The following is an 8,536-nucleotide window of genomic DNA, read 5'->3' on the forward strand; positions in this document are numbered from 1 at the left end:
TTTGTGCATTTAGGATAGAACACAATTTCGATGATTTTACTAAGACAAGCACAATTTTGGTCCTTGGTTCAATTACCCCTGTTAAAGGTGGCAGGAACGGTCGAACCTCGTACCGACAGGTCGAGCCCCATCCCATGGATTTTCCCAAAATTTTCAAAACGGAGGCGAGTATTTCAAAACAATTTCCAAAATCCAGTCAAGTTTGAATCGCGAAAGCATTTTCCTCTCTCTTCCGCAAGAAAGGGAAGAAGAAAAAATTTTGCGACGATAACAATATGGCAAGTGTATGATCACATATTCTACACCGTCGAAAAATGTTGGAGGAAATATCTTCGCTAGCTGACAAAATAGTAGTGACGACAGAATCCTTGAGATTCTTTATCTCAGCTACTACAACTTCCAATGCATACACTATTCTAAAAAATTGACTCAACTCGGATAATACCCCCCATATAGGTTAATTTGTCTAACAACTCATGAAATGCTAGCGAAATCAACCGTTGCATGATAACATGACAATCATGGCTCTTCAACCCATACAATTGGCCCTCATCTATCTTCACAACCTGAGCAATGTTAGAGACGTATCCATCTGAAAATCTCAACTGTCTCAACTACTGACATACCTGCTTTACTTGATCTGATCTAAGTACGTACCTTGCATTTGGTTTCAATAATTTGCCATTGTACTCTTGGAGTTCCAATTCTGGTCGCTTACATATTACTTTTAAATTCATATAGGCCTTCAAATTATCCTTTATTTTTTCTTTAATATTCATTATCATATTAAACATATTATCAAACATATTTTTCTCCACATGCATCACATCCAGATTATGTTGTATCAATAAGGTCGACCAATATGGTAGTTCCTGAAATATAGATTTCTTTGTCCAATTGTGATCCTTCCCAAATCCAAGGAAGGGCCTCGCACTACGGGCATCAGTCAGTCCATATGGAAAGTATCGCAATCGTCTTAAAATCTTTATGCCTGACAACCATGCAGGTGGACCTTCTATTTCAACTATGTCTGCTCGAAACATATTCCTTTGTTATCGAAACACATGATTGCTGGGTAGAATTTGACGATGATAATCAAACCAGCACGACTTTCTTCCAAACGTCAATCTAAAAGAATTTGTATCCTTCATGCAATACAGACATGCCAACCTCCCATGTGTGCTCTAACTAGATAACATACCATATACAAAGAAGTTACTAATTATTCATAGAACAACAACCTTCATATTGAAGTTTTTTTTTCTGTGGCATTGTATGTAAGAATACTGTCATCCCACAGTATTTTCAGTTCATTAATCAATGACCTTAAATATACATCAAGATTTTGGCCCAGAGAAGTCAGATTAGGGATCAATAGAGACAAGAAAAGATTTTGACGCTTTATACACAAGCTTGGAGAAAGGTTGTATGGGGTGATAAATACCGACCAACACGAGTATGGGGTTGATCTACCCCCAAATGAATTAAATCCATCTGTACATAAACCGAGTCTAACATTTCTTACTTTCATTACAAAGTTTTGGTGAGTACGATCAAAGTGTCTCCAAGCTTCCGCGTGAACAGGATATGTGATCTTTTCTTCATCATGTCAAACTTTATTTGCATGCCATATCATTTGTTTAGTTGTCCTCGAAGACATATATAGTCGTTGCAATCTAGGGGTGAGAAAGAAGTAGCGGAGTGACTTGTATGACATTTTTTTTGACCTTATGCTACCATTTATCCTTGTCTTTGTCTTGAACCGAGGATGCCCACATGACGGACATGATCTGTTATTTTTTTGATCTTTGAAATACAACATGCAGTGATTTGGACAAGCATCTATCTTTTGATACCCCATACCTAGAGCGTTGACCATAACCTTCACACAGTAGAGATTTTTTGACAATTTCTCATCTTTGAGCAACATACTTTTCACAATAGAGCATAGACGATCCAAACATGATTGACTCAAATTATACTCTGACTTTAAATTCAGTAGTTAAAGAACTGCAGACAAGATAGTGTGACTCTCGCAACCATTTCATGATGGATCATCAACATCTCTAATTAAGTCATAAAATTTACTAGTTACATCGTTTGCTGCTTCTTCCTCTACCACAATTGGTACATCACTAAGTCCCATAGCAAAATCAATTTCTGGTCTTGCAGTATCAAATATCAAATCCATATATAGATTATCGTGCACCACATCCACCCATGCATTAAAATTATTCCAAAATTCTTCACCATGAAGTGTCCAATTCTGATAACCACTAACAAAACCATTCCTGTATAGGCGATGTCTAAAGCCATGAGGTTCTACAAATCGATTGTTCTTACACATTGTGCAGAGGCATCTGATCCGACTGGTGGGCTTCACTGCAGTGACACTTGCCGTTGCGAATTCAATAAAACTGTCAACACCATCCATATATTCATGCGACACCACATTATCAACTATCCTACGGTACATCTATTCACAATTTGCACTCATTTTGTCCGATAATGTTGTAAACACCCCAAATTTTCACTCATCTTCTTGACATCGCCCTCAATTGGCACATTTCAGTTCTCCGGAAGCAATGAAGGGCAAAATGGTCATTTTCTGAGATTAAACCTTGCAGAAAGTCCAAAATTTCATTCTTGAGCCTCAAAATTTCCATATTTAGGTTCGGAGACATCTTCAAATTGCAAATCTTCAAAATCCTTTTCTGGACAAAAAGCTAGAATTTTCAAGTCCGAGCTCAGAGTGATATTTCATAGAACATGTTTTTGCATAGCATTGCGTCATTTTACTGCACAGCATGTCATTTTGAGATCTAGAACTCCTGATTTTCAAAATTGTCCATCCATATTTGATTTTCAAACTTTTTCAAATTGATTTTTAAAACCCTGGGTATTCAAAATTACCATATTTTCCCATTTTACCCCAGGACTTTGAATTACAAAAATTTTCTCAAGAAAAACAATCTGGATATTTAGATATTGATTTTAAAGTTTTTATCTCAAAACTTTTTGCAAAAAGGATTTTAAATCTCTTTACAAATTTTGGTTTTACATTTATCCATATTTTTGCCCTGAAAAACCAATTTTCCAAATTCTTGAAAAACAAATAATATTTTATCTCGTATTTTCAAATAAATGGAGCGGGACCCGCCTTTGAACTAGCATCATACTCAGACTCCCAGGTAAGTTGTTTATTCTCAAGCGGGACCCACCCGGAGATGGCACCAATTTTGTAAATTCCTCTTCTTTTTATTTTCTTATTTTTATTTTATTTTTTTTATGTTATGTCCTAAAATAGTGGGCCCACACACATGTGGCACCCCAATTGAAGATTTGCAAAAACAAAATAAAGCTTTATTTTCAAAAGGATTTTAAAAGTGGATTGAGGTGGCATTTCCATAAAAGCCTCAAATTTATTTCCTTTTTATTTATTTGTTTTAATAAAAAAAAATTCTTTTTTAGAAGGAGGCAGCCTTAAATGGCACAGCCGAACTTCCAAAAAAAATAAAAAAATAATTAAATTTTATTTTACCAAAAACTTAGGTAAATGAAATGAAAAATTTGAAAAAATCACAAGATGCGCCCTTTTGAAAACGGTAGCATTAAGTTTCAATTTGAAAAAAAATTTCAAAAAATTTTTAACGGAACCTCATAAATGAAAGGGCTGCATTTTTTTTTCAGGGGCTGAAAGTTTTAAAGAGTAGCCATTAGCCGATTGAAGGAAAAGGGGGGAAGAGGCCAATTGAGTTGGAGATTTTGGGTTTTGCAGAGGATTCCATTACCAGCACCACCTTCCTTCCCCACTAGGAGAAGATCAAGCCAGTCGCAGCCTATTTCAGCCAAACCACCAACAGGAGAACGGTTGCTGCCTCTTTCTTTCAACCCACCAGCAGTAAGAGACCCAGCCGACGATTCCTACATCCAGCGTGAACTCCATCAGTTGCTTTCCACTTTTATTCAGCCACAGCCCAACGGTTGCTGCCCCTTTCTTTCAACCCACCAGCAGTAAGAGACCCAGCCGGCTATTCCTACATCCAGCGTGAACTCCATCAGTTGCTTTACACTTTCATTCAGCCACAGCTCAACGGTTGCTGCCCCTTTTGCCTTCAGCCCAGCAGCATTTTACCCATTTTTTTTAACCCAATAAAAGGGGATCGATCTCTTTGTCATTGGCTACAGCCCTGGCCAAAGGAGTAGTTTGTAACATGTTGGGGTTTCCAGCTACCTGATCTGAGGATGGAATGGAGGTTTCTTTCCAGCAGCAAAGGAAGCAGCAGGTTTTGGTGGTCTTTCCTTCAGCCCATCTTCCACCACTAGTGCCATCCTTCATCCATTTCAGCCCAGTTGTAAGAGAGTCACCACCAGCGCCATTCTCCATTGAACGTGAAGGAGTTTTGTATCCTTCTTCAGCCCCAGCAGCTACAGATCTGCAGCCTACCAGTCGGAACCACTCCTCTCTTCCACCTCTAACGGCGGTTTCTCATCCATCTTCAGCCCAACTTCTGCAGAGGTCCAGAAGGCACTGCCGTCCTTTCTTCTTCAGCCCCCAGCAAAAGACATCCAGCAGAAGAAGAGGCCTGGCTGATCGGTCTCTTCCTTTTGAGTGTTGCAGATTTCAAGCAACTCTGTAAGGACAGGATTCGGTATTGATTTCCTAATTTTTTGTTTTGCATCTCTGTGAGTTGGATTCTGTGTTATACACCAGGTGATTCTTCCCTTTTCCTTTTGCTGCAAATGTGCAAAGTCTTAAATCTGCATATCATGAGATAAAGTGATGGCTGGCAGGCTCATCATACAACACATGGTGATCTTAAACAGAGCACCACATTTAAATCCAACGTTTTGCTCTTTACCAGACTCCATTGAGTCAATAATGCTCATACCTCTAAGATGAATCTGTCATGGCTGCTTAACAGTGTAAATAGACATGTATCCATGTATATTAAAATCTTCAATCTGCTGAAATTCCCTTTGTGATTGACTACTGAAATCAGTTGCAGGAATTAACTGGTAGCCAATACCTCATTCGAGCCATATCCCATCAATTACCCAGATGATTGCATTATGGTTCATTTAGCTGAATTTTATGATCATTCTCTTTTAGAAAATAAGATTGGCTGGAACTTTATCATTTGATTTATGAGCTTGATGTTCAAAATTCTTGTTTTATGAAGATATGTTGGAATTTCATCATTTGATGCTACAATTTCTTGTTTTATGAAGCTATGGGCTGGAATATCATCATGTGATTTATGAGCTTGATGTTCAAATTCTTGCTTTATGAAGATATGTTGGAACATCATCATTTGATTTATGAAATTTTGTTTAGCTTGATGGTAAAATTCTTGTTTTATGAAGTTATGGCTGGAACTTCATCATTTGATGCTACAAGTTCTGTTTTATGAAGCTATGTTGGAATATCATCATTTGATTTATGAGCTTGATGTTCAAAATTCCTGTTTTATGAAGTTATGGCTGAAACTTCATCATTTGATTTATGAAATTTTGCTTAGCTTGAGGGTAAATCCCTGTTTTATGAAGTTATGGCTGAAACTTCATCATTTGATTTATGAAATTTTGCTTAGCTTGATGGTAAATTTTTGTTTTATGAAGTTAGGGCTGGAACTTCATCATATGATTTATGAAATTTTGCTTAGCTTGATGTTCAAATTTCTGTTTTATGAAGATATGCTGGAATATCATCATGTGATTTATGAGCTTGATATTCAAATTCCTGTTTTATGAAGTTATGTTGGAACACCATCATTTGATTTATGAGATTTTGTCTAGCTTGCTGTTAAAATCCCTGTTTTATGAAGCTATGGCTGGAACATCACCCTTGGTTTTATGAAATTTTGCTTAGCTTAGTGCTAAATTCTTGTTTGCTATATCACCCCATTTGCAGCACCAATTATACATATTATTTCATCATTTTGGCTTAATCCACATTTTTCCAATAAAATTTTCAGAAATCTTTTCAAAAGTGCATTCATTCATTAAAATCATCGGCATCATTCGTTTTTCTCATGATTTTCTCAAAAGATTTTCACTTCATGGAATCAATTTTCTCAAGAAACTATGATGATATTCAGAGTTGGATTTCCCAAAACAAATGTTTTCCTGTGATTTTCCTTAAAAAGTTATTTCCTTAAGATTCTTTTCAAAGGAATTTCTCATTTTTTCAAAAATCCAAATTGATTTTCAGATATTTCAAAAAACCAGATTCTCAGGATTTCAATTTCCCAAGTTCTAAATTTCCATCTCCAATGAATCTTTCCTATAAATTTTCTATCCTTTTCTTAAGAAAATTCTCAAAGTCCGAGTTTTCCTGAGAAGTGTTCCTCTTTTCAAATGTACATCTTTTCTCAAGAATTCTTTCCATTTTCCTGAGATTCTCATTTCTTCATAGTTTTCCAAGTCTTTATAACTTTTTCAAACTTTTCCTGAGATTCTCATTTCTTCATAGTTTTCCAAGTCTTTCCTGAGATTCTCATTTCTTCTTATTTTTCTAAGTCTTTATAAACTTTCTCAAACTTTTCCCGAGATTCTCATTTCTTCATAGTTTTCTAAGTTTTTATAAACTTTCTTAAGCTTTTTCTCGAGATTCTCATATGAACTTTCTCAAGATTTTCTCAAGACTCTCACTTCTTCAAGATTTTCCAACTCTTTATAAACTTTCTCGAGATTCTCTCTTCTTCAAGATTTTCCAACTCTTTATAAACTTTCCAGAGATTTCAAACCTTCTTCGCCTGAGTTTCCTGAGAGATTGATTTTCATCTTTTTCCTGAGAAATACTTTTCAACTTCAAATATTTTCTAAGCATACATCATATTTTCCAATTTACATCTTCCAAAATTCTCATAGCACATGCCTGAATTCTCTGTGCATTTAGGATAGAACACGATTTTGGTAATTTCACTAAGTCAAGCACAATTTTGGTCCTTGGTTCGATTACCCCTGTTAATGGCGGCAGGAACGGTCGAACTTCGTACCGACAGGTCGAGCCCCATCCCATGGATTTTCCCGCAATTTTCAAAACGGAGGCGAGTATTTTCAAAACAATTTTCAAAATCCGGTCAAGTTTGACTCGCGAAAGCATTTCCCTCTCTCTCTCGCAAGGAAGGGAAGACGGGAAAAATTTTGCGACGATAACAACACCATCGCTAATTAGCGACAGAATTACATCCATCGTAAACTATGTCGCAACTTAGCAACGGATTAGCGATGACTTTTTCCCATCGCTACTCTTTTGCTAATTAGCGACTGTGTTTGTGACATAATATTTTCGTCATGAATCTGTCACTAAGTAGCGTTGGTGTTGGAGAAAAAAATGTTTCATCGCAAATCTGTCGCTAATTTTAATGTAAAACACCCATCTAGGGCACAGAATTAACTCTGCTTTCTCTCTCTCTCTCTCTCTCTCTCTCTCTCTCTCTCTCTCTCTCTCTCTCTCTCTTCCGCGCTACTCGCCCTGGCCACCTACTGCTCTCCAGCGACCGCCCCGGCCACCTATCGCTCTCCGACGATCGCCCCGACCACCTCCTCCTCCCTGTGTCTGGCAGACACCCCGACGACCCCGAGACCCCCCCCCCTCCATGTCTCCTCTTGTTTCCCCAACGGCCATCGGCGACTGCACCGACGATCTCCTTGTCGACGTCCCTCTCTGACCTCGATCTCCAGGAGCCTCCCTCGACCGACGACCTCTTTTCCCTAGTGACACCTCCCTCAAACCCTCCTAGTTACCGTCGACATAACCTCGAGCCCCATCCGACTATCAACCATCACGGTCGTTGCTTCAGCGAGCATCACCACGTCTCTTATTCCATTCCTCTCCTCATGTAACCCCTTCCCCCTTTTTTCTTCGGCCTTCTTCTCCTTCATCTTCTTTGACCTTCTTCCTCTGGCAGGCGGCAGGGTTGTCGCCTGCATTGGGTGAAATGGTCGACAGAGGCCAAGCCTCTGCTGCCCCCTCTCTTTTCTGTTGGTAGGGGCCTCGACCCCTGCCTCCATTTTCTTCGTCCGACTTGGGGAAGGGCTCCTGAGGGGCCCATGTGTTTTGGTTGGTAGAGTGGCAGGCCGGTGGGGGCAAAGCCCTTGCCGCCTCCCCTTCTTTATTTCGGCATGTGGGCAGTGGTCGAGCCATGTCGCCCCCTGTCTCCTTTTGTTTTTCCAGGCAGGGAGCGAGCCCCCTACCTTTGGTTTTGTCTTTCAGCAAGGAGCTTTGCCCCATGCCTTCGTGTGTCTTTCGGTAGGGGGCGGAGCTCCCCCTGCTCCTTTTGTTTTTCCCGCCAGGCGGGCAAAGCCGCTGCCTCCTTTGGTTTCCCAGTAGGGGGCGAAGCCCCCTTGCCTTTCTGTTTCTGTTCATAATTTTGCCTTAAAGACTTGAAGTCTACTTCAATGTGGGTGCAATTATTTTTATATTACTTTGAGTTATTTTATATTACCTGCTTGGAAACTGAAATATGACATTGCTACTTTGATGCATGACTTTGTTTTCATGTACAAATCCACATTTAAATACATGTCT

This window comes from Nuphar pumila, chromosome 12, assembly GCF_984573655.1.
Source record: "Nuphar pumila chromosome 12, dmNupPumi1.hap1.1, whole genome shotgun sequence".
Lineage (NCBI taxonomy): Eukaryota > Viridiplantae > Streptophyta > Magnoliopsida > Nymphaeales > Nymphaeaceae > Nuphar > Nuphar pumila.